This window comes from Canis lupus, chromosome 18 (assembly GCF_011100685.1).
Source record: "Canis lupus familiaris isolate Mischka breed German Shepherd chromosome 18, alternate assembly UU_Cfam_GSD_1.0, whole genome shotgun sequence".
In the NCBI taxonomy this organism is placed as follows: domain Eukaryota; kingdom Metazoa; phylum Chordata; class Mammalia; order Carnivora; family Canidae; genus Canis; species Canis lupus.
In genome coordinates, this window is record NC_049239.1 from 2,251,159 (window position 1) to 2,275,369 (window position 24,211).

At 53.1% G+C, this 24,211-nt stretch overlaps 1 long non-coding RNA gene across 14 annotated transcripts in view; it reads left to right on the forward strand.

Annotated features, from left to right (window-relative positions):
• The window catches only part of LOC102156807, a 49,143-nt gene extending 26,133 nt beyond the window's left edge, over positions 1-23,010 (forward strand). For 3 of the 14 annotated variants that reach the window (XR_005373020.1, XR_005373017.1, XR_005373028.1), the window contains 12 exons: positions 9,677-9,883; positions 10,662-10,903; positions 11,037-11,800; positions 12,627-13,214; positions 13,307-13,348; positions 13,781-13,839; positions 14,508-14,595; positions 18,782-18,887; positions 19,329-19,434; positions 19,588-20,864; positions 22,114-22,222; positions 22,458-23,010. This is a non-coding gene — a long non-coding RNA (uncharacterized LOC102156807). Of the gene's footprint in view, positions 1-9,676; positions 9,884-10,661; positions 10,904-10,936; positions 11,801-12,626; positions 13,215-13,306; positions 13,349-13,780; positions 13,840-14,507; positions 14,596-18,781; positions 18,888-19,328; positions 19,435-19,587; positions 20,865-21,355; positions 21,848-22,113; positions 22,223-22,457 lie in introns of those variants that run through there. The other 11 variants (XR_005373018.1, XR_005373023.1, XR_005373029.1 and 8 more) reach the window with 11 other exon arrangements.
• The last annotated feature ends 1,201 nt before the right edge of the window (positions 23,011-24,211 follow it).

Below are 24,211 nucleotides of genomic sequence, written 5' to 3' on the forward strand. Positions count from 1 at the left end.
TCTTTACAGTGGCCCATAAATCCCTTCCTGACCTCACACACTTTGACTTCTCAGCCCTTGCCCCTCACGGTTGCTATGCTCTACTGTGCCTGGCAAGCTCCCCTGCTTAGCTTCCCTCATCTTCTGATATCTCCATCAATAAGGCTTACTTGCTTACTGTCCCTGTGCCTTTACTTAAATGTCATCTTCTTGGTAACCTTCTCTGTTCCCATTTCCTGTTTTATTTTTCACCAGAGTACTTATCACCAGCTGACATACCCTATATTTTATCTTGATATATTTTTCATTTTGTTTTTGTAATTTCTTCCACCATGAAAATAAATTCCTTGAGAGTAAGGGTCTTTTTTTTAACTTTTTATCCATTTTATTGCTATATCCTTAGTATTCCTGGCACATAGTCAGCAACCAAAATATTAGAATTAGTTCGATGAATCCATGTTCTGAGACGGAAGAAGCTGTTAGTCCTGACCTGCTCTATCCCATCCAACTACAGATAGGAAAGATCTTCAGTCTAATTCTAACTGCAGCCAAGCTAATTGCAATCAAGCCTATGAAGTTTATCTGAGCCCCACCCTCATGTTACATTGTCTCCATTATAGCAAGAAGTGGTCTCTAGGTAAGAGAAATACAAGCCAGTTACTAGGAAACCATAATAGTAATCGTTATATTAATAAGGTGTCAGGAAACTAACAATTCAATGTATTCATGGGCTAGGGTTGAGAATAAATGTGAGGGATAGAAGGTCCATCAAGAGATCCCCAAATACACATTTCTGGAAAAGAAAATTTGCAAAATGAAAACTGGCAGCATCATGGAAGCAAGACCCAGAGAGAAAAGCCATAACCTTGTTGTAGGACAAAAAGTTCTTGGACATCAGTAAAAAGAACCGTGAAATATCATATGATTGCACTCACATGTGGAATTTAGGAAACAAAATAGATGAACATAGGGGAAGGGAAGGAAAAATAAAATAATATGAAAAGCAGAGAGGGAAGTAAATTAAAGAGACTTTTTTTTTTAAGATGTTATTTATTTATTCATGAGAGACACAAAGAGAGGCAGAGACACAGGCAGAGGGAGAAGCAGGCTCCATGCAGGGAGCCAGAGGTGGGACTTGATCCCGGGTCTCCAGGATCACACCCTGGGCTGAAGGCAGACGCTCAACCACTGAGCTCCCCAGGGATCCCTGAAAGAGAGTCTTAACTCTAGGACACACAGGGTGTGTGTGTTTTTTTTTTTTTCACATTGTCATTAATAATTTATTTATCCATTCCAGGGACCCCGACCTCATTTAAAAACCAGAATTGCAAAGCACTCCATCAGCAAAAGCACATAAACCCCCCACAATTAGTATCATAAGACAGCTCTTACTCTGAGAAAAAGTTTATTTCACCTTTTGTTACAAAGGCACAGAAGTCATCTGAGACCACAGTACCGTGCGCTGTGAATGTGCAACTCCATAGTCCTCGCAGTCTATGAGACCCATGAGTTATAGATTCTTTCTATAAATAATAATTAAAAGAAACACGGGACCATAAAACCAACATAGCCATAATAAAAGGGACCTGAAACTTCCCTCCAGGGCAGCTGTGTGTTAAACAGGGTTGCTGGAGGGAAGATGGGGGACATGGGGTAACTGGATGGTGGTCAGTAAGGAGGGCACGTGATGGAATGAGCACTGGGTATTATATGCAACTGATGAATCATTAAACTCTACCCCTGAAACTAATGAAACTATATGTTAATTGAATTTAAATAAAGAATTAAAAAAAAAAAACCTGTGAAGAAGGGGCTACTTGGTAGGAATACAATGGAACTAGCATTAAAACAATGTCCCTCAGATGGAGCATGTGTAGCATATGTATGTGAAGTGTGTGAAGGAAATTTTCACAATGACTTAACCAGTGCATGGAGAAAACAAAGAATGAGTCTCTTTTTTGACACTATGCTCATGTTGTCAGCACAAAGCCTGGCACATTCTAGATAATTGATATTTATTAAATAAGTAGATGTTAAAAATAAGACTCTACCATTCATATAGAAATTCTCAGTGAGCTAGCAATATAGGAGAACTTCCTCAACTTGGTAAAGAATATCTACCAAAAAAACCTACAGCTAAAAACAACCACCACCACAATAAAACTCAGAGGTTTCTCACTAAGATGAGGTATGAAACAAGGGTTTCCTTTCTCTCCACTCTTTTTCAACTTTGTGCTGGAAATCCTAGCTAATGCAGTAAGACAAGAAAAGGAAATAAAAGATACACAGATTGGGAGGAAAAACATAAAACAGTCTTTGTTCATAGATGATATGATTGTCTATGTAGAAAATCTGAAAGAATCAACAACAGCAAAAACCTTTCGGAACTAATAAGTGATTATAGCAAAGTTGCAGGATGCAAGGTTAATATACAAAAGTCAATTACTTTCTTATACACCAGCAATAAACAAGTAAAATTTGAAATTAAAAACTCAATGAGGGAATCTCTGGGTGGCTTAGAGGTTTAGCGCCTGCCTTTGGCCCAGGGTATGATTCTGGAGTCCCGGGATCGAGTCCCACGTTGGGATCCCTGCATGGAGCCTGCTTCTCCCTCTGCCTGTGTCTCTGCCTCTCTCTCTCTCTCTGTGTGTCTTTCATGAATAAATAAAATCTCGAAAAAATAAATAAAATAAATAAAAACACAATGTCATTCGTATTAGCACCCCCAAATAAAATACTTAGGTATAAATCTAACAAAACATGTATAAGATCTATATGAGGAAAAATATAAAATTCTGATGGATAAAACCAAAAAATTAAATAAAGATATATTTGTGTTTTTGGATAGGGAGACTCAATACTGTTAAGATATCACCTCTTCCCAACTTAGTCTATAGGTTCAGTACAGTCCCAATCAAAATCCCAGCAAGTTATTTGGTAGATATAAACAAACCGATTCTAAAATTTATATGGAGAGGTATAGTGCGTGGTAAGGTTTACATGGAGTGGTAGAAGACCCAGACTTGCCCAAACAATAAAACATAAAGCTATAGTAATCAAGATAGTATGATATTGGCAAAAGAGTAGACAAATAATACATCAGTGGAACAGAATAAAAAGCCCAGAAATAGACCCATAGAAATAAAGTCAACTGGTCTTTGGCAACTCAGTGGAGCCAAGATAGTCTTATCAACAAATGGTTCTGGAACAACTGGACATCCATGTGCCAACAACAAAAAAAATGAATCTAGACACAGACTTTATACCTTTCACAAAAAATAACTCAAAACGGATCACAGACCTAAATGTGAAATGCAGAACCATAAAACTTGAAGACGACATAGGGGAAAATCTTCCTGACCTTGGGAAGCAATGACTTTTAGACACAGTGCCAAAGACATGGTCCATGAAAGAAATAATGGATAAGCAAGACTTTATTAAAATAAAAAAAAATTCTGCTTGTGAAAGACAGGTCAAGAGAAAGAGAAGATGAACCACAGACTGGAAGGAGTATTTGCAAAAGACAGTCATCCGAAAGCAAAATATACAAGGAACTCTGAAAACTCACCAATAAGAAAACAAACCATTCAATTTTAAAAAAACGGGCCAAAGACCTTAACAGACACCTCACCGAAGAAGATATACAGGTGGCGAAAAAGAATAGAGAAGGATGCTCCACAGCATGTGGCATCAGGGAAAGGCAAATTAAAACAACGGCGAGATACCGTCACACACCTAGTAGGATGGCCCAAATCCGGAACGCGGCAGCACCAAATGCTGGCGGGGATCGGAGCAGCAGTTTCTCACAAAACTAAACATATCATGTGACCAAGCAATTGGTTGTGTATTTGCCCCAAAAAGTTAAAAACTTATGTCTACACAGAAACCTGCACAAGGATGTTAATAGCAGCTCTATTCAAAATCACCAAAACTGGGACGCCCCCCCCCCCCGCCCGATGTCCTTCATCAGGTGAATGAATAATAAACTGTGGACTATCCAGACAATGAAATACTATGCATCCCTGAAAAGAAATAAGCTGCTAAGCCGTGGAAAGACACAAAGGAACTTTAAGTGGACATCGCCAAGTGAAAGAAGCCAATCTGAAAGGGCTACATGCTGTATGACTCCAAGTATATTCTGGAAAAGGCAAAACGAGGGAGACAGTAAGGAGATGTAGTGGAGATTCAGTGGTGAGGGAAGATGAAGAGGGGAGACACAGAAGATTTTTAGGGCAGCGAAGCCAGTCTGTATGATACTATGATATGATGATCCTGTGGAACGCGCACCACCAAGGGTGAACCCTACTGTGAACCATGGACTTTGCTCAGTGGGTATCCATTCTTACTGTGCCCTTTTTTTTTAAATAAATTTATTTTCAATTGGTGCTCAATTTGTCAACATACAGAATAACATCCAGTGCTCATCCCGTCAATTACTGTGCCCTTTGAAGAAGATAAAGGACAGGCATGTAATATGAATCCTTCATTTCCTCCTTTCAAGAAAGACAGAGAAGAAAGAGGTGGAGCTTATCTTGTCGGGTGGAAGTTGGGAGTGGGTCAGGCTTGATTTCTTCTGGAAGCAAGAGTTGGGTATGGAGTTCCTTCCAAGGATACTCAGCCCTAAAGAAACAAGCCAAGCTGGAGCCTACCGGAGACAGCGCCAAGTTCAAAATACGGATGGGCAAGATCAGGTTTGTGTTCAATGCCAGGGGCCCGGACACACATTAAAGTTTAGTGAGGAGCTCAGAGCTGAAGTAGAAAGAGAGGCAAAAAGAACCCATGTTAGGGACAGAAAGGACACAGGTGGGGGAGCCGGTCCTGACGTTTTACCTGGAATGCCATCTCCTCCTGGCTCCTCGCTGGTCTGGGCATGAGTCACACTCACTCCACGAGACGGATGACCCTATAGGACATTATGCTGAGTGGAATAAGTCGTTCGCACAAGGAGAAATGCCACACGAGCCCACTTCCACGAGGAATCTAAAATAGTCAAACTCAAAATAAATAAATAAATAAATAAATAAATAAATAAATAAATAAATAAATAATAAAAAATAAAAAATAAAATAAAAAAATAAAATAGTCAAACTCATAGACACAGAGAGGAGAAGAGTGCTTGCCAGCGGCTGGGAAGGGACAACGGGAAGGCGCTGTTTGAAGTCCCAGTTATGCAAGATGAATAGATGTCACATTAACTGCTCTTAGTGTGATTTAAAAAAAAAAAAAAAAGAATCACTTAAAAGGTCAAGGATAGGGCTCCTGAGTAACGAGAATGGCGAGGCAGCCCGAGGAATTCTAGTGAGCTCAGATTTAAATAGCACATGAATAAAAGATAGAAAAATGGCATCATGTCCCACAGGGAATAAGAGAGAAGCGTGAGCTTATAAGAACAGCGTCAGGGAGACCAAGGCCTAATGTGTCAGAAATTCCTGAAAGCAGCCAGAGAGCTGGGCCAGAACAATGAGGAGGAAGTAGGCCTGGGCCCGGGGCCGGGGGAACTGTTAGGGTGGGTGGCAAAGAGCAGCAGACACACCAAAGGACGACAGTGATAAGACACTCTTTGGGCCTACCTCAAAAAGAACATTCTAGCGCCCGCACGAAGCCAGATGGGAGTCAGAGAGGATCGGGAGTATCTGCCTCCCTAGAAGTTGCCATCAGAAGTTTCCTTCCGTAGGTTTTTAATTCTTATTATTACTTTTTTAATTTAAATTCAATTTGCCAACATATAGTATGACACCCAGTGTGCATCCCATCAAGCGCCCTCCTCAGTGCCCATCACCCCATCCCCCCGTCCCCCCGCCCACCTCCCTTTCCACAATCCTTTGTTCGTTCCCCCAAGTTAGGAGTCTCTCATGTTGGGTCTCCCTCTCTAGTTTTCCCCACTCAGTTCCCCCTCCTTCCCCTTAGAGTCTCTCTCACTATTTCTTATATTCCCCGTATGAGTGAGACCATCTGATGATTGTCCTTCCCCAACTGACGTACTTCACTCAGCATCCTACCCTCCAGTTCCATCCACGTCAAAGCAAATGGCGGGTGTTCATCTTTTCTGCCTTCCATGGGTTTTGTTTGACCTGGATGGAACCTCTAATTAAAAGCAGGGACCAAGAATCTTTAAATTTGCGTCTTTTGATTTGCTTGATCAAAAAATTATAAAACCTGGAATGAGGAAGAAAAGTCCGGGTCCACTGGGGACATGTGGTCACCCCAGCGGACCCTGTCCTCTCAGACATATTTATTCTGTTTTTTAATCCCAACATTTTTTATTACGGAAAAGATCGAGCGTACAGAAATGTTGAAGTTTATGGTAACGAATGCTTGTGTATTCGCCGCTCAGATTCAACAGTTTAGAAGAATTTGGCACATTTGCTTTCTTCATTTATATATGTGTGTGAGAGTTCGTGTGTGCGCGTGTGTGTTCAAACATCTTTTTCTGAACCATCTGAAAGTAGATTTGCAAACATGAAAGTACTTCCTCCCTGAACACCTCAGCCTGCATCTTCTGAGGACAGTGGCCATCTCCCATTTGTCCACTATACGGCCAATTAACACAGGAAAATTGATGATAATCCCTACATAGGATCTAACATCTGGTCCACGGGAAAATTTCCAATCTTCAAATGTCTTTTTTGTTTTCTTTCAAGATTTTATTTATTTGAGAGAGAGAGAGAGGATCTCACACTGACTCCCCGCTGAGCACAGAGCCCAGGGAGGGGCTTGATCCCAGGACCCTGCGATCATGACCTGAGCTGAAATCAGGAGTCAGATGCTTAACCGACGAAGCCACCCAGGTGGCCCACCTCTGAAATGTCTTTTACGGTTATTTCGGTCAGTTGTTCAATAAGTGAACTAAATCTGCTGGGGGGGGGGGGTTCTTGCTACCTGGTCTGGCCACGAACTGGGGAGATGTCGGACCTATTCACTAAAGGCCTTGTAGGAGGAAGCACGGGTCTGAGGACGAAAGCGATGAGCTCTGTTTTATTAACTTTGGCTCCAGGCCTGGGGTGAAGGAGCAGCCTGTGCTACAGATACGCATTTGGGAGCTATCAACACGGTCGAGGCTGAGATGTCGGGGTGCATGGGATCACTGAGGGGCCACAGGATCACTGTCACCATCATCCCTATTTCTTGAGACACCACAATCTGCTCAGCAGTTCGCTGGGCACTTTTTACTGTAACTTCATTGTCTTACGGCGACCTTGCATCCTTGACTCCACGTTTCTGAGAAGGGAGTGGTCCCGGGGTGGCCCGGCCCCGTCGCCACTCGGGCGCGAGGGGTGAGGTAGGAGCCGTGACTCGCAGGGGCCTGTCATGCGCCTGTGTCTGACCGCTCCGTAGGCGGGGGTGACAGGGATGGGGGGTCGGGCCAGAGGCCATGAACGCCGAGCACAGGCGGGGGGACGATGCAGTCAGGGAGCCAGAGAAGAAAGGAGCAGAGACGATCCAGAAGGAAGTGAAGTCAGGGAAACCAAAGGAGGACAAGGTCAAGCAAGAGGCCGCGGGAGCTACACATTCATCCCCGTGTTCTCTCAACGGCCGCTGGGGACCTGCACTGCCCACGCGCTGCGAGCGCCCCATACCCCGTCTTGAACCTTGACGTTGGGTTTGGCCCAGCTCTGACTTCCACACTCAGGTTTGGGCAGAGAAGCGGGTCAGCGGGACGCAGAGATGTGGAAGGGTTGGCTACACCCCACGGAGCCTGCCAGCCCGGTGGGGAGGCAGGAGGGAGAGCACCTGCGGGGTGCTCGTCAGGAGGGAGGGTGCAGTGTGGGTGTCTGGGACCCTCTCTGACACGTGGTGCTGAAGACGTCCTGGGGTGGGGTCAGGTTTCCGGGTGGGGCTGGGCGGGCCCGGCAGGGACGGGATGATGCACGGGGCGAGGGCCTCAGCGGGCCACCTGGCCGGCAGGGATCCAGGTGCAGAGGAGGGATGTGCGTGGTCACCACGGGTCAGGGGCGGGGGGGAGGGCAGCAGCCTCCGACCCGTCCGCTGATTTCCTGTTACCAAGTCCTTTATGGTAGAAATGTTCTTCCTGGTTCTATTTGGCCTCCCTTATTTTGCTTTGAAAATACTACCTTAGGGCAGCCCGGGTGGCCCAGCGGTTTAGCGCCGCCTTCGGCCCAGGGTGTGACCCCGGGGTCCCGGGATCAAGTCCCACATTGGGCTCCCTGCGTGGAGCCTGCTTCTCCCTCTGCCTGTGTCTCTGCCTCTCTCTCTCTCCCTCTGTGTCTCCATGAGTAAATAAATAAAATTTAGAAAAAGAAAGAAAATACTACCTTAAATACTATTTTTTAAATCGGAGAGAAAAAAAAAATAAGAGACCATAAAATAATCCCACAGGTTTGATTAATTTTGATGCATTTATTTGCAAATTGTCACTTTTTAGGAACCTGAGCTTAATTATGTGTCACTTAAAAAAGGTGCCTTCAATTTCTCCATCTGATGTTGAAAATTTTGCATGTTTTTGGTTATGGAGAAGGCTCCAGCACTACATCCCTAGACCACCCACTTCTTTTCCTGGATGAGTGTCACCTGTCGGCCATCGGCTGACATTGGGAGGATGGACGGGCCACACAGCTCCCGTGTCCTGATGAGGCCAGTGATGCAGGGTCCATACTCAGCGGTGTCACCCCATTGCTTCTGGTATTTGCACCCAGAAGTCACCTCACCTGTCCTTTGGGTTTGCTCCCAACCGCCTGTGTATGGCTCTCTGGGGGCCCTTGCACGCTAGACTGTATGGGTCTGACCCCAGGACGGGGGTCCTGACCCCAGGACAGGGGTCCATCCACCTGAGAAGGTGGTAGGAAGGTGTCCCGCGGGATGTCAAGCTTTGGAAATAGACTCCCTTGAATTGATGGGCCCAGGATTCTTGAAAGGCTTCCTGTAGCCCCAGGAAACACCGAGGTGGAGAGAAAGGCCAGATGGAGTGAGGGTGAGGGTGGGGGTGGAATGATGTGCTTCTAAGACTCATAGCAAGGGGCGCCTGGGTGGCTCAGTCTGTTAAGCACCTAACTCTTGGTTTTGGCTCAGGTCACCATCTCTGTGTGGGGAGATGGAGGCCTGCATCAGTCTCCTCGCTCAGCACAGAGTCTGCTTCTCCCGCTCCCTTCCCCCTCCCCCAGCTTGCATACTCTGTCCCTCCTTCAAATAAATACATCAATCTTTAAAAAAAAAAAAACAAAAAAGGACTGCAACATGCCGAGCTATTTGCTGCGTGATGATTTCTGCTCTTAAAAAAATGCTGATTTCAGAGTTCAGTCTAAAAGCTCAACACATACTTATGGTTGTCTTGTTACAGGCCAAGTAGCAGGCTAAGAACTTTATAAAATATTCCACTGAAGAGCTCCTCAAAACACTGATGGCAAGAGCTGGGTGTTGCCTTCTACCTTTGGGAGGAGGGAGTGAGGCTTGCAAAAGCTGAGTGGCACGCTCCGCGTGACGAGGCTGGGGAGGGAGGGAGAGCATCACAAGTGTTGCTTGTAATCATCCCAGTGCACCTGGGCATCACGTTGCTCGAGGTTCACCCGAAGCAGAACATTCAGCGATCGTCCTAGGAGCTTGTATTACAGGGAAAGAAAGAAAGGACAAAAAAGAGAGAGAGAGAGAGAGAGAGAGAGAGAGAAAGAGAAAGACAAAAAAATTTTAAAATTATTTGCCTCGGATAACTTTTATAACGAAAACAAGACCAACCCCTTTACAGACCTTCAGCTGGACACCCGTTGAGATAACACAGGCAAGCAGAGCCGTCAAGTATGAGCTGAAACATAAACCATAGAAGACATCACACCCCGAGTCCTGGCGATCGTCGTGCTGTGGGGAACAGGCCTCAGGGATGACCCCAAATCTCTCTGCACGGCGATGTTTACAGGATACGGTTTACAAGCTGGAATTGACCCAGACACCGGCCGTGAGTAATGGACGTGGGCGCAGCACTTTCTAGTTTACAAAATGCGTTCACACACACACACACACACACACACACACACACACGTCCCAGGGCCTTCAGGCTTCTATAATGAGATGCCGAAGGCCGAGGGGCGTGTGCAACCGGGTCTATGTCTCACAGCCCCGGAGGCCACCAAGCCCAAGTTGGGGTGCTGGCGTGATGGCGTGCTCCCTGGTTTGCTGGTGGCAGCCTCCTTGTTGTCCCCTCATTTGGCAGAAAGAGAGAGAGAGAGAGAGAGAGAGAGGGAGGGAGGGCACCGGCTGACTGGTGACTGAGAGGGGCACAGTCCCACCGTGGCCTCCACCCTCACGACCCCACCTAACCCTGCTTACCTCCCGAAGGCCCCACCTCCAACACGACACCCCCCGGGAGTTGGACCTTACAACCCCCCTGAAGAGGGGCTCAGGCACTTGGTCCTCAACTCCATCGCTGGGTCTGCCCCTCACCAGGCCCCTGTCAGGTGTAGGTCAAGGATGAGCGGTGTCCCTTCCTGGTCTCAGACCCGACGCGACTCCACGATGGGGACCCAGCGTGGGCGTGTGGGGTGCACACTTGTTCCTGACGGCCTGAGGGGCTCTCTGGACCTTCCATGATTCGGTGCCTGCCGCCCACCCCAGCGCCCCGGCCCTACCTGTCAGCATGGGCTCTGCTGACACCTGCTGAGTGTGGCCCACGGCACCCCCAGGCATCACAGGGATTTGTGTCCTTACACATTCTTTCCTTTGCCTGTGCCACTCAGCGCCTGGCTACTCATCCCCGTAACGCCTGCCCTGGGGGCATCGTCCCCTGGGTGGGGGCTCCTGCAAGGCCGCCGTGAGATAGAAGAGCCTGGCTCCCCACTCCCCCGCCTGCCCCACCGTGGGTTCCGGCTCCCACGGGGCTCCGGGGTCTCCGTCCGTCTCGGATCCCCCCACGGCACTCTCCGGCTCCATCCTCTGTGCCGTCCCTGCCTTCCGGTACGAGCCCTCGGGGTGCTCACAGGTTCGTCCTTTCACACGTCACCCCCACTCACAGCTCCACGAGATCCCGGCATCCACAGCATCCCCGCGCCTCGTCTTCTACAGCCAAGTTCAAAACCCAACAGATCCGTGTGCCTCCCGCTCTGTTTCTGCAGCTGCCCCCAACCCCGTCACGCAAAGACACAAGCTGACGGCTGGAGCCCGCGTGGGAGGAGGGGTAAGCCCACAGGGGCCTGGGTTCGAGTCCCGGCTCTCCCACAGACGGGCTGGGAGGCTGTGGACACCTTTCTGAAGAGCTGGAGCCTCAGAGGAGGAGGAGGGCGGCGCTGGGCCTGCCCCGGTGCTGGTTTTGAGGCTGTAACTACAATACACGGGCACCGCGTGGAGGCCTGGCTGGCACCCCGGGGACATGGGACTAAATCCACGGTGCTTTCCCCGGGCCGTCTCCGGCGACACCCTTGCTCCGTTGGCTCCCGGGGCTGCTTCAGGAAATCAGCACGAATCCGGAGGCTCAACGCAGCAGAAACGGATTCCCTCGGCATCTGAAGGCCAGACGTCCGAGTTGGGGGGCGGGGGGGAGCGCTCCCAGGGAGGCTGAAGGGGAGGGCCGGCCTCGCTTCTGTGGCTCCTCATGTTCCTTGGCCCGAGGCTGCACCCTCCAGCCTGTACCGGGGTCTCACGTGCCCCCCTTCTCTCTCTCCCTGCGCAGCTCCTCCAAGGACGCCGCTTGTTGGATGGGAAGCCCACGTGGACGAGCGGAGAGGGGCACGTCCTGAGGCCCCGCACGGCCCCTTTCCGAAGTGAAGTCACATGGATGAACTCCAGGGATTAGGACGTGCACGCATGTTTTTGGGGATCCCCTTCCACCTGCCACAATCCACTCGGTCCTTCAGGGCCTGCCCTCACACTAAGACTCCAGGTGAGCCCCCCCCATGCAGCCAGGAGGCCCAGCCCGGCCCCGCAGCCTCCCCGCGCCCTGCCACCCGCCCCGGCCTCCCCCCTGACCCCGATGGGCCTTAGAAACTGCAGCCAGTGCCCATCCCGGGGCTCTGCGCTTTTTGGCGACATCGACGGGCTTCCCCTGACACCTGCCAGCCTTCCCCTCGCTTCCTGGGCTCCCGGCACCCGAAGCCGCCGCACCCGAGCGGTCCCCTGCGCCCTGCATCCCGTGCACCTACCCCGCTCTCCCTCGCCTGCCGGCCCGGATCTGTGTCTTCACGCGGTTCTCAGCCCCCGTGCCCGTGTCCCCGCGCCCCCAAGCACCCCTCGCTCGTGGGAGACGCTTCATCAGCGTCGGGGGAACGAACACCCACATTTCCTCCTTATCCGCTGTGGGCTCCCCAGTCCAGAATCACAGGCACGGTACCGCCCGCGCCCTCAGTTTACCACGCCCTCCTCCCTGCTCACGGGCCAAGTCGCTTCCTGGGTGCCGGGTCCGGGCAGCCAGCTGGGAGCGTGCAGACACCTGCTCTGGCTTTGAATTAGGAGCCACGCATTCCGCGCCCCCCCGCCCGCCCGCCCTGCCGGGGAGGTCCCTTCCCACGTCCTCCCCTCCCCTCAGAGCCCCGGGGGCTGGTCCCCTGACCTCCCGCTCTCACCTGGTGGCCCTGCTCCTACTTCTGGGAAGAAATGGGCAACATGGTCGCTTCTCCCGTGACTTGCCCCCCGCTTGCCCCCTGTGACCTTACAGGGCTGGCGGGGCCCAGCCTGCTGCTGGCTCAGCCCATCCCCTCCCGCATTCCCAGGGACTTGCCTTCTGCAGCCTTTCCCTCCGGGCCGGGACTGCCAGGAGCACGTGGACACCTCCCCCTCTACTGGATCATACATGACTTTTAAACGATGCCTCTTTCAGTGCCATGTTCCCCTCCGCTGCCCACTCTGACTTAGGGCGACTCTTCTGGAAACAAGTGTCAGGACACGTTGCCTCTACCTCCTAATCTTGCATTTCCCTTAATACGCTGCAGAACGAGCCTCCGTGGCCCCCTCTCCGCAAGGTCACCCGTCCAACCTCCTTGGCCCTCAGCAGCTTTGGGGGTTCGCCCTCCTGCCGGAGGAGCTTCCCCCACGCCCTCCACGGTGTCAGGCTTGCCAGCCTCTCCGCCGGCCTCCTCTGTGGCCCCTCGTCTCCTCCTCCGTGGCCTGACGACCGCAGAGACCCAGGGGTGCAGCCCGAGGCGTCCCTGAGGTCTGAACAAGGATGATGCCACGTAGGAACTTTGACCCTCAAAAGTATTTCCAAGACTTCCTGTGTGTCCCTTCACGCAACCTAAGCCCAGTTCTGTGCTCGAGAACAGCTCATGACTCTACCTGAGGCCCCACAAGCATGTCCTTTGGTCTGTAACTCTGGGGAGGGAGGGGAAGCAGTGGCCTCCCCACCTGACGCGAGAAAAGTGATGGAAACTTTCTGGGCCTTGGTCTTTTCCAGGGTGGACTATCATGGGGTTGGCAGCGGCCGCGGCGGCAGTGGGTATTTTTTTTAAAGACTTCATTTATTTATCTTAGAGAGCGAGTGAGCAGGGGAAGAGCAGAGGGCGAGGGAGACAGTCGCCAGCAGACTCCGCGAGGAGGGCAGAGCCTGACGCGGGGCTCGATCTCATGACCTTGAGGTCACGACCTGGGCCAAAGCCAAGAGTCGGATGCGTGACTCCTGGAGCCCCCCAGGCACCTGTCAGGACGTTATTTTAAGGGAAAACTTAGATAAGAGTGTTCAGATGCCCTAAGTCTGGCCTGTTGCCAGCCAGCCAGCCTTCCTCCCTGCTGGGTTTCAAGTGTTTGATTTTACTCTGAGGCTCAGCCTCACCTCTGTCAAGGATCACCTGACAGGAGGCACGTGCCTGGGGAGGGGGGACGTCCCACGGTGGGGTTTCCCGGCCGACCCCTGCATGTCCGTCGTTGACAGGGACTGTCTGGCGAGCAAGCACGGATGCTCCCGAGAGAAGGGCAGTGAGCACCGCGTAGGTGAGCCCCACGGGAGGCAAGCAGGAGGCTGCTTCAGTCACCTGCTTGCCTCTCCCCGGCCCGTAGGTGTGGGTCAGTCTGCTTCCATGCAGCCCAGGTCCCCAACCCGGAGGGCCCCACACACCTTCCCCGCTGCCTCCGCCCGGGGGACAAGTTGGGACAACTCCAGCTGTTTGGCACTGAAGCCAAACATGTAAACCCGGATGCGAGCCCGGGGGCGCCTGTGTGGCTCAGGCGGTTGGGCATCTGAGCCTTGGTCTCAGCCCAGCCTTGCTCTCAGGGTCGTGAATTCAAGCCCCACATGGGCTGCACGCTGGGTGGGAAGCCTGCTTAAAAACACCTGTGCACAACTCGGGAAGAGGCACCCCCGACACATCCATCCGTGTGTCCTTATCACACAACACATCCATCCCTACCCCGGGTGCTGAAGGAACAGCACAAATAAGAGGTGCCCCCCCCTCCCCGCCCATGGAGGGGGTGGCCTGCGGTGTGTATGGATGGAGGGGATGGCCTGCAGTGTGCGTCACCAAGGAGATGGCCTGCGGGGTGTGGTCGGTCCTGTCGGAGCCTGTGATCTGTGGGTGCGGGCCCAGAGCTGGGTGCCCAGCTAGCTGCGGTCCCGGCCCCTAGAGGAGGTGATAGTAAAGCCGGACACTGTCACTTCCCAGGTGGCACGTGGGGCCAGAATGCTTGACAGGATCCCTGGCGTCGGAAGACAGTGGGTCCCCCGGGGCAGGAGACCAAGGCGCCGGCCAGGTGAGCTCGGGAAGGCAGGAGCGGGGGTGCCGGGCAGGTGTGTGCAAGCGTGAGAACCAGGTCTAGCCGCCAAACCTCAAAAGTGTCCCGGGGGGGCCCCCTCTGCGCTCTCCGCTTTGGTGCCCGCAGCAAGAACCTGACACATCAGGGCTCAGGTGCAGACCCCGGCTTCTGAATCCAATTCTCCCACCGCTACTAGAGCCGGGCGCCCAGCTGCGGGATCCGGGCCGGGGCCCAGCCAGGGCAGTGAGTGGGGAGGAGCCCCTGGGACGGCAGCAGGCTCCATGGGGCCGGAAGGGAGCGATCCCGAAGGCGGGAGCAAGGCCGCAGCCACTCCCTCGAGAAGGTCATCGAGTTTGGTCGTGCGGTGTGGCAGGTGCACAGACACCCGGGCCCCCGGCGCTGCCCCCAGCCTCCTGGGCTTGCTTCCAGGAGCAGACGCCCGCTTTCCATGATGCTCAGAGCAGCCCTGCTCCTCTGCGTCCGGCCCCAGTTGGCAGCCGTCTCCTTCTGACCTCCGGTCCTGGTTCAAGCACAAGGTCCAGCCTAGTCCTTGGACCTGATGGCCAGTCGGCCCGGATTCCGAGGGCTGCTGCACCCTCCCGAGGCCCGCAGTCAGGGGTGCTGAGGCAGAGGGGGTCCTGAGTTCGTCTCACCAGCCCCTCCCTGCCGGGTCCTGCCTCTCTGGCCGCCCCACAGGTGATCCTGCCCTAACACATCTGTCGCCGTGGCTCCCGCACGCCGTCACGGGCCAGCCTGGGTCTCCTCTCCAGGGAGAGGCAGCACCGTCCCCCGCATGGGGACCCTCCACCCCGGAGGGCCGGCTCTCGCTCTAGGTCACGTCTTGCACGTCACCCACTGGCACCCGGCCGCTGCCCCCGGTCGGTGGAAGGCAGGATGAGCTCCCAGTAAAGCCGCCTCGTGCCCTGGCTGCAATTGGGCAGCACATACTCACCCCCAGATGGGGGAAACAAAGGAGGCATTTCTAGAAGGGCTGACTTGTGCAAAACAACCACTTTGTGATGCTCATGAATTTATGGGTCAGAAATTCATAAAAGGCAGGGGTAGGGGGCAGGCCCTCCTCTGCTTCTCAGTGACGGGAGAGCCTCAGCATGGAGATCTGGAATGACAGGGATGCTCAAGTAGTCGGCCTGGAGGATCCCTTCCCCGGTGGCCTCCTCGCTCGCCTGTGGCCAGCCAGCTCTAGGAGAGCCAAAGGTGGGCTCCTTGGAGGGCAGCACCCCCCCTTGGCCCCTGCAGCCTCCCTAGGGGGCCCAGGCTGCTCAGAGCACACAGTTGGCTCTGGGAGGCACGTCCATGAGGGCTCCCTGGAGGGAACATTCTAGAGAGCAGCATGGACCTCCCCGGCCAGGCCCGAGAAGCCACCTGACACTTCCCCCTGGTTCTGTGGACTGGGGCAGCGACAAGCATCCGCAGGTGCAAGGGGAGCTTGACCCAGGCCCCACTGCAATGAGGAGAGCCCCCAAGCAGCACGGGACAGTGGTGTACGGGGTCACAAACACTGTTAAGCCATCTTTGGGAAACATGATCTACTGTGCCCCGGACCTAAGAGTTTTTCTCCTGAGTTCAGCGCAGGAAGGACCAAGACCCAGGGCGGGGTCTTCCCCGGTGATGGGGAGAAAAGACACACATACTCGGCTGCCTCCACCAGCCACGAGGACGGCTCGGCTGCTCTTCCCGATGCCCCTTTCTGATTCTCCCCAACTAGAAGGTTCTGCAAACCCGCCCTGCCATCTTCCTGCTAGGGAGACACGCAAGGGCCTAGCGTCTTGAAGGGTAGGGTTTCTGTGAGGGTCAGGGGGAGGCAGTGGGTGACTCATTTCAAGGTTTCCGAGTACTGAGTCTGTCTCCCCTAGGAGCCCGGTCAGAGTCCCCTCTGTCCCTCTGCCCCCGGCAGGGCCAGGACGTGTGTGTGTGTGTGTGTGTGTGTGTGTGTGTGTGTGTGTGTGTGTGTAGGGGGTGGTTGGTGGCTGAGGTGACCAAGGAACGGGACTGGGCCTTGAGGTTAAAATGTCAAGAGTGTGCCTCCCCCTCTGCCAGCGATCCTGGTCGGAGCTCCGACCTGGTCACCTGGGGAGCCCGGGGGTACACTGGATTGAGGGGCCCCGGGGAGCCACGACCAGCTGCCTAAGTCGGGACTTGTTGGCTCTGGGAAAAGACAACAAGGCCCTGTGTTTGGATCCAGAATTGGACGCTCCCCTTCTGGAAATCTCCATTTCAGGGGAGATCTACGTGATCCGTCTTCGGGCTGGACTTCTTCCACTTGCTCCCCCACACCCCCAGATCCGCCGGCCGCCCTCCCCGCCCAGCGCTCCAGGAGGCTGCAGAGGACGGGCCGCCTCAGCAGAGCTTCCTGCCACCAGGTTCCTGGCTGGTTGGCGCCTGCCCGAGATCAGAGGGGGGAGCGTGAAGCCGTCCATTTCTCCTCTGCTTCCTCCCTTTGGCGCCGTCCTACGCTGGCTCGGTTTGGAGGTGCGTTGGTGCCATATGCTGCTGACACAGGAAAGCAGACCCCTGCGGCCCCACGCAGGCCGGACCCAAGATCGGGGCACGGGAACGTCTCCTCCAGGGCCGAACCGTGAGCAGAATGTGCTGTTCACCTCCTATGGTGAGAGACGAGTTCGGGGGTACAGACGTGTGTGGACCCCAGGACCGTGGCACATAGATGAGCTGGGAAGGAGCGAGACTGGAAGGCTGGGGTCTAGGCAAGCCGCAGTGCACGCCCGTCTGCACGCATCCCGCCGACGCCCGCCGGAGATCGCGCGCCCCAGTGAGGCGCTCGACAGCAGGTGCACAGGAGGCCTCGCCCTGGGGTGCCAGCCGGGCTCCCTCCTTGGCCACCCTGGATGGGGTGGCCGTGGGAACACAGCAGCTCTGCGCGAGCGCTCTCCTAACGCCTCCCAGAGTCTTAACCAGCTCTGCGGCTAAAGCCAAGTGCCCCATGAGCAGCAGCCGTGCTCACGCTGACTCCCGAAGGCGCCATTCCTTGAGGACACCAGGCTGTCAGGCAGCGAGAGGTCGCTGACGTGCACACCATCCCCTGGAGGGATGACCAACTTGTCTTCACCAGAAGCCTCACTACTGCGGACGTGGGTTTGCCCACGTTTGAAAAGAAAGACCTATGGGGCTTTTCTTTTTCTTTTTGTTTTTCTTTGTTGTTGAGTAGAATTTCTAATCATTTGACCTGATATCCTGTACCAAGTGTTACGGGTTGAGTTGTGTGTCCCCGAAAGTTGTGATGTTCAGCCCCACTATCTGAATGTGATCTTATTTGGAAATAGGGTCTTTGCTGATGTGATCAAGAGGAAGGGGGGGCCTTAATCCAATATGGCAGGTGTCCTTATGGGAAGGGAAGATGCTCCAACACACACACTTGTGAAACCCGCGTGAAGACAACGGCAGAGGCAGGAGGCAGGAGTGGTGTCGCCAACAAACACCGGGAGCTATTGACAACCAACCGTCATTGGCTGGAAGGGAGGCTCGGAACAGATTTTTCCTCAGAACCTCCAAAAGGAACCAGCCCTGTTGACAACTGGATTTTGGAGCGTGAGGGAGGATTTCTGCTGTTTCAAACTATCTGGTTTACTTTGTTATAGCAGCTCTAAGGAATCAACACACCCAGGAACCCATTTAGCAGCACAAGAAGTAGAACAGTGAGCACGCGGCCACACAGTCCACTGACCTTACCTCACACCCTCTACCCAGAAGCAATACCCTGGTGGAACAGAGCCATGGCCAGTGAAAAACCCAGCCAAGGGACAAAGGCCCCTATGAATGGGTTGCTTCTTTCTCTTTCTTTCTTTCTTTCTTTGTAAGATTTTTATTTATTTATTTGAGAGAGAGAGACAGAGAGCACTTATGAGAGAGCGTGAGCAGGAGCAAGGGAGAAGGGCAGAGGGGGATGGAGAAGGAGAAGCAGGCACCCCGCTGAGCTGGAAGCCCGACACGGGGCTCAATCCCAGGAACCCCGGGATCATGGCCTGAGCCGAAGGCAGACTTAACTGACTGAGCCACCCAGGGGCCCCAAATGGGTTGCTTTTCTACCATATTGATCCATGTGCCAATCAGTGGTCAATACATGGGGCTATGTTTGTAAGAGCTAGAAGGCACGCATCGGGAAGGTAAGGGGTGGAGATGGGAGGGACCTCTTCACCATCTCTTCCAGGACCAACCTTCTGAGTTTATGCTTCCTGTCCCCGTAAACCGAAGCTCTGCTGCGTTAGAGATCCTGGTGCCAAGTGTGGAAGTACTCCCCACGGGGACAGGACATGGTGAGGAGACAGTAACCATCACTTGGCCATTTGGGGCTCCAGTGGAGTTGCAGAGAAAGCCAGAACTTACCTTCCCTGAGGGGTAATTTGCCAGGATTGCTCCGGGAACCAGGGCTGCTGCTCCACCACGGGGCAGCCAGGGATGTGTCTGGAATAGCAACTCCCATTATAGGAACCTTTGGCCAGGGGGAAGGGAGTTGGCAGGCGAATGCTTCTCCCATCCTCTCCGTGGATGGACTCTCCTGAGGCCTGGTGGTACTCAGAGCCTCACTAAAGGTGGTCTGGAGACCGAGGGAGCAGTTGCCCTTGATACAGAGTCACGGCCAGGTTGGGGATGCCTCTGCTCTCTGCCCCCCACCCCCACCTCCCACCCCAGCCAGCCTCACTCCTGCCTCCCCAGCTGGCCATCCCTAATCAATTATTAAAACTCATACTCATTAGCTTTCTCAGCGACCAACCAGGCCATGAGAGGATAAAAGGGTGAATGGGACATGCCAGTTTGGAGAGCGAAGCTGTATAGGAGTTAAATGTTCTGCTTACGGACGAGGTGGGTGATTTTTATTCATATAAAATCATATTTTCTTCACCTCCTTAGTGAACTAACATTTCAGGAATGGCATTTTGAGAGGACATCACATCATTGGCTTCATCTATGTTCCCATATCCCTCGGCCACTTTTCTCTCCCTTGTCCCCATCCAGGCTTCCAGGATACTATTTCCAGTGCAAACATCGATGACACCAAGATCCTCGTCATCTGGAAGTTGATATAATCCCCGAACGAGGTGGGAGGCAGAGCTGCTGGTAGGAAATGGCACTACCTCCGGGCCACCGGGGAGGGGAGAACCAGCCAATAGCCTGTCTGGGACCCACAGGGCATAAGGTCAGACAACCAGAGTTGCCTTCCATCAAAGCCAATGATCTTGTCCATGGGAAGAAATGGCTTTCTCTCCTGACCCTCCTGGGTTAGAACCCAGCGGCTGACCTTTATGAGCCATGGGACCCTGGACAGGCTTCCTACACACCCTCCTCCAGATAGTCTTCAACGAGCTGATCTAAACATCAAGGAGATGATGTGCATAAGGCACCCGGCACACATAAATAACTTCATAAATATTAATATCCCTCCGCAGGCAGGAGCAGAGCTGAAATGTCAAGGAGCAATCTTCGATTGTAGGTAGAGCACGACCCGAAATAGTGTGAATCCCCACACGTTCGATGGGGCCATGTCTGCCTTCCAGCATCATCGTGAAGATGAGCCTAATGCATTAGAGTGTGTTGCCTGTGCCTTCTAGGAGATGCTCATTTGCTGTCAGCCAGCGATGCAGTCCCTCAACGACCCTGCATAAAAGTGACTCAGAAAGAATAGGGGAGCCCTGTGGCTGGCTGAGTTCCCAGAGGGACAGATTTCAGTTCTCTGCCATTAGGCCCCGAGGCATTACAAGGAGCCCCCGGGAAAAGGTTTGGAGGAAGTCCCCGTAGCCTCCAGAGCAGCACAGCGGTGAGGGCATGAAGTTTAGAGTCGGACAGCATGGGACCTGTCCCGGTCCGTAGACGGCCCCCGGGTGACCTGGGAGAAGTCATATAACCCTTTCACCCTGATGTCCTCACTTGCAAAGAATTGTACTAGTTTCTGCCTCAGGAAGGGCAGTGGAGCTCAAACGCCAGGACAGACCGGGTTCCTGGTGGAGTGGAGGACGCAGCAGCCTCTCACGGCCCTTGGCGTCTGGCTGGCGCAGGGGAAGGCGCGCCGTGTGGGACGTGGTGTAGGGCCTGCTGCAAGGAAATGAAGATCCGTCCCGAATCCCCTCAAAAAACTCAAAATGAATAGTTAGGAACTTTGCGCTTCCAGGTTGACTCTGGCTCCTGCGAGGCAGAGCTGAAGTGACATGGTCCCGTGGCTTATTCAGGTCTTCCAGATACGACCGGATCCCAGGGCACCGCACACCTGTGCTTCCTCCAGGATGGCGAAGACTTTGGTGAGTTCTGTGACTCATAGGCCTCCTTTGATAGCTGAGGCCCTTGTGACCCCGGGCCCCCCCCCCAGCCCCCCAAGGGCAGCCAGTGACTTGTCCGAGGATGCGCCTTCCCGATGCGACCAACCCATCCTGAGCCCCTCGTCCCGCCACCTCCTTCATCGGGCGCTCGCTCTCTGCACCACGACGCCCTCCGACTGCGGTCGCCACCCTGATCCATGCCAGGCACAGCCCCTCTGGCCCATGGCCCCCTGAAACCAGCCCGTTCTAAACCTGCTCACACACCCCTTCCCGCCCAGGGGGCCCAGCCGGGCTCCTTCCCCCGCTCCCTGGGCCCGTCTGCCTCCCCTGCCTGGCACCTCCCCTCCAGGGAGCCGTGAGCACGGCCCCTTCCCCACTCATGGTCACTTCCGTGTCTTCCCGTCTCACCACACCCGATTAAAACAAATCCCAGACATCCCCAACAGGCGTTAATTAGATCCTCTGCTCCTTAGAGACAGAGCGGCGCATGTGTAATTAAAAGGAAACTAAGAAACCCTGCCGTGGGAGCGGCTAGACTGTTCCGTTGCGTCCTGCTCCTGAGCACCAGATCTCCCCGCTGCCCTGTGGGCTGCAGAGACCCCTGCGTCCTTGTCCCCATCCATGGTCATTTCCGCAGTAACGCGTCCTGGTCGCCTCCTGAGCCGGCTCCCCCACCGGCTGGGAGCTTCTGCAGGACCGTGGCTAGCTTTATTCCGCTTGTGCCCTCCTAATGGCTTGTTGGGAGCCCAGCAGGCCGTACACGCAGACTGTGTCCTCGTGAAGGACCATGGCTCCACCCCCACGCCTGAGGACACAGGTCACTAAGGGTCTAGATAAGGCAGGAGGAAACAGCCTTTAATCCCAGAGCCAATCCCTGCTGGCTGGTCTTACTCATGCATCAGGTGTGTCAAGGTGGTTAGTAAAGTACTAACGTTTGCAGATGATTTTTTAAAAACCAGAATGGATTTCTTATTTTATTTATTTTATTTTATTTTATTTTATTTTATTTTATTTTATTTTATTTTATTTATTTTTTTATTTTAAAAATTGTATTTATTCATGAGAGACACACAGAGAGAGGCAGAGACACAGGCAGAGGGAGAAGCAGGCTCCCTGCCGGGAGCCCAATGCAGGACTTGATCCCGGGACCCCAGGATCATGCCCTGGGCTGAAGGTAGATGCTCAAAGCCTGAGCCCCCCAGGCACCCCTAAAACCAGAATGGATTTGCAGCTCACCCTTTCATGAGCGCCTGCTGTTGACCCGCATCCCGCTGCACCCTCTCGAGTGGTGGCTGCCGCCTCTGGAACGCGTGCAGCTTCGTATCGCTCGTGTGTGTTCAGTAAGTAGGTGCCGTCAGTCCCATTGCCCTGGTGGTGAAAGGCTGCGACCCCTGGGTGGAGGGGCCCTGATTGCCGTGTTCTTTGTCACCGAGACATGGGGGTCGCCGACACAGCCAGGGAGGCCTAGGGATCAGCCCGCAGGGGTTCGTGTGGAGCAGGCCACGTGGACGCTGCTGGTTTTCGGCAGGGAATCTCCCACAGTTGAGCTAACTGTCGATATTCTTGCCACACAAGGAAGAAAACTCTGAAACTGGACGTGAGACTGGTACAAGCACTGTGCACCTTGGCAGGTGCTCACACGGGACTTTCCAGAGGTTGTCTGTGTCCCCACTTCCTCGCCAGGTCAGCCCTTTGCATAGGACACATCCTGCGGAAATGTGTCTGAGGTCCGCAGGGCGAGGCCGTGGTCGATTCTGGAACACCAGCACGGACTGCCACCCCTTTAGAACAGTTGTGTTTAAATTACAAATGGCCTGACGTGCCAACAGGGTATTAATACCTCTGATTTCTATGCATTGCTGTTATCTTATTTATTTCTGGAAACAGAATTCAAATCTCACTTGTTTAGTAAGGAATTTGCTGCAATTTATCGACAGTGCATGCTGGCCAAATTGCCTTTTGTTAGGTTTTATGATGACCAATCTTCACGCTCTCAAGAGCACAGCTCTTACGGCAGGAAAACCCATAACACAAAGGGCCTGTGTCCCCTCTGGGGAACCTGCGACGGGAATCTTACCCTCTGAATATTGTGCTGACCTCATGTGTATTGAATAAATAATGATGTATTTCTCACTCGAATCCTGTTTCTTTTGTTTATTCAAGGGATATTATCGCATCTATTGATAACCCACTGTGGCTCACTGTCTTTGCCACTACGCATTGCTGAAGGGAAGTGAGGTGGTGATTCTCAGTTCTCTGTAGGGAAAGATTAATTTTAATTTTTGATCCATTGCAGACCAATATTTTTATTAAGTATAATAGAAATGAATTCCCGAATAAGGTAAAAGACCTTCAAACGACACACCCTGACTTATTATTAGATTGAACAGATTTTTCATATAAGCTGTCATTAGAACAAACATGCCTAATTGCTCTAAACGTCTCTGACCCCTAGTATTTCTCTCTGCAGCTTGATGATAGACGGTTCCTGATCTAGAACATGGTGCCCGTGCTCCAAGGAGCCTGGAGCAGAGGTTCTTCTACTGACTTCCCATCACAGCAAAAGCCAAGTCCACGCTCCAGACCAAACCAGTGGAGCCATCTTTGGGATATTTGACTCTTTTTTAGTTGGGCCCCAGTTGAAGTGGGATAACATCAGAGAGGCTGAGTCATGAACAAGGCCTGGCCCCTGGAGCTCATCATTGCAGGGGATTGTTGGGCTTCCCGGGCTGGTAGCTGCAGGTGTGGGTCGGGGTTCTGTTTTTACAGACGTTGTGCCCGTTGTCTATTTGTATATTCGGTCTCAGGGGATTTGAGAGTGGGGGCAGGCAGCGCAAATGAGAGTGAGTATGGTGACACAGACTTGGGGACAGACAGGCTGGCTCAGCTTTCACAACCCTGTTGGTAAGATGAGGCCATTTGGGTGAAGAGTTTCCTTTTTTTTTTTTTTTTAATTTTTTTAAATTTTTATTTATTTATGATAGTCACATCAGAGAGAGAGAGAGAGGCAGAGACACAGGCAGAGGGAGAAGCAGGCAGGCTCCATGCACCGGGAGCCCGACGTGGGATTTGATCCCAGGTCTCTAGGATCACGCCCTGGGCCAAAGGCAGGCGCTAAACCGCCGTGCCACCCAGGGATCCCGGGTGAAGAGTTTCTAAGATGAGTGTTCATTTCTAAAACCATGACTGGGGCAGGGGCGCCGTGATGCCCGGGCATGTACGTGCGGGGTTTGGGCAGGGTGCAGTGATTGCTGGTCAGGAGGCCTGGATACGAGGGGAACAGGGACAGAGAGATGCAAACACAGGCAGCAAGAGTAAAGCAAGCTGCG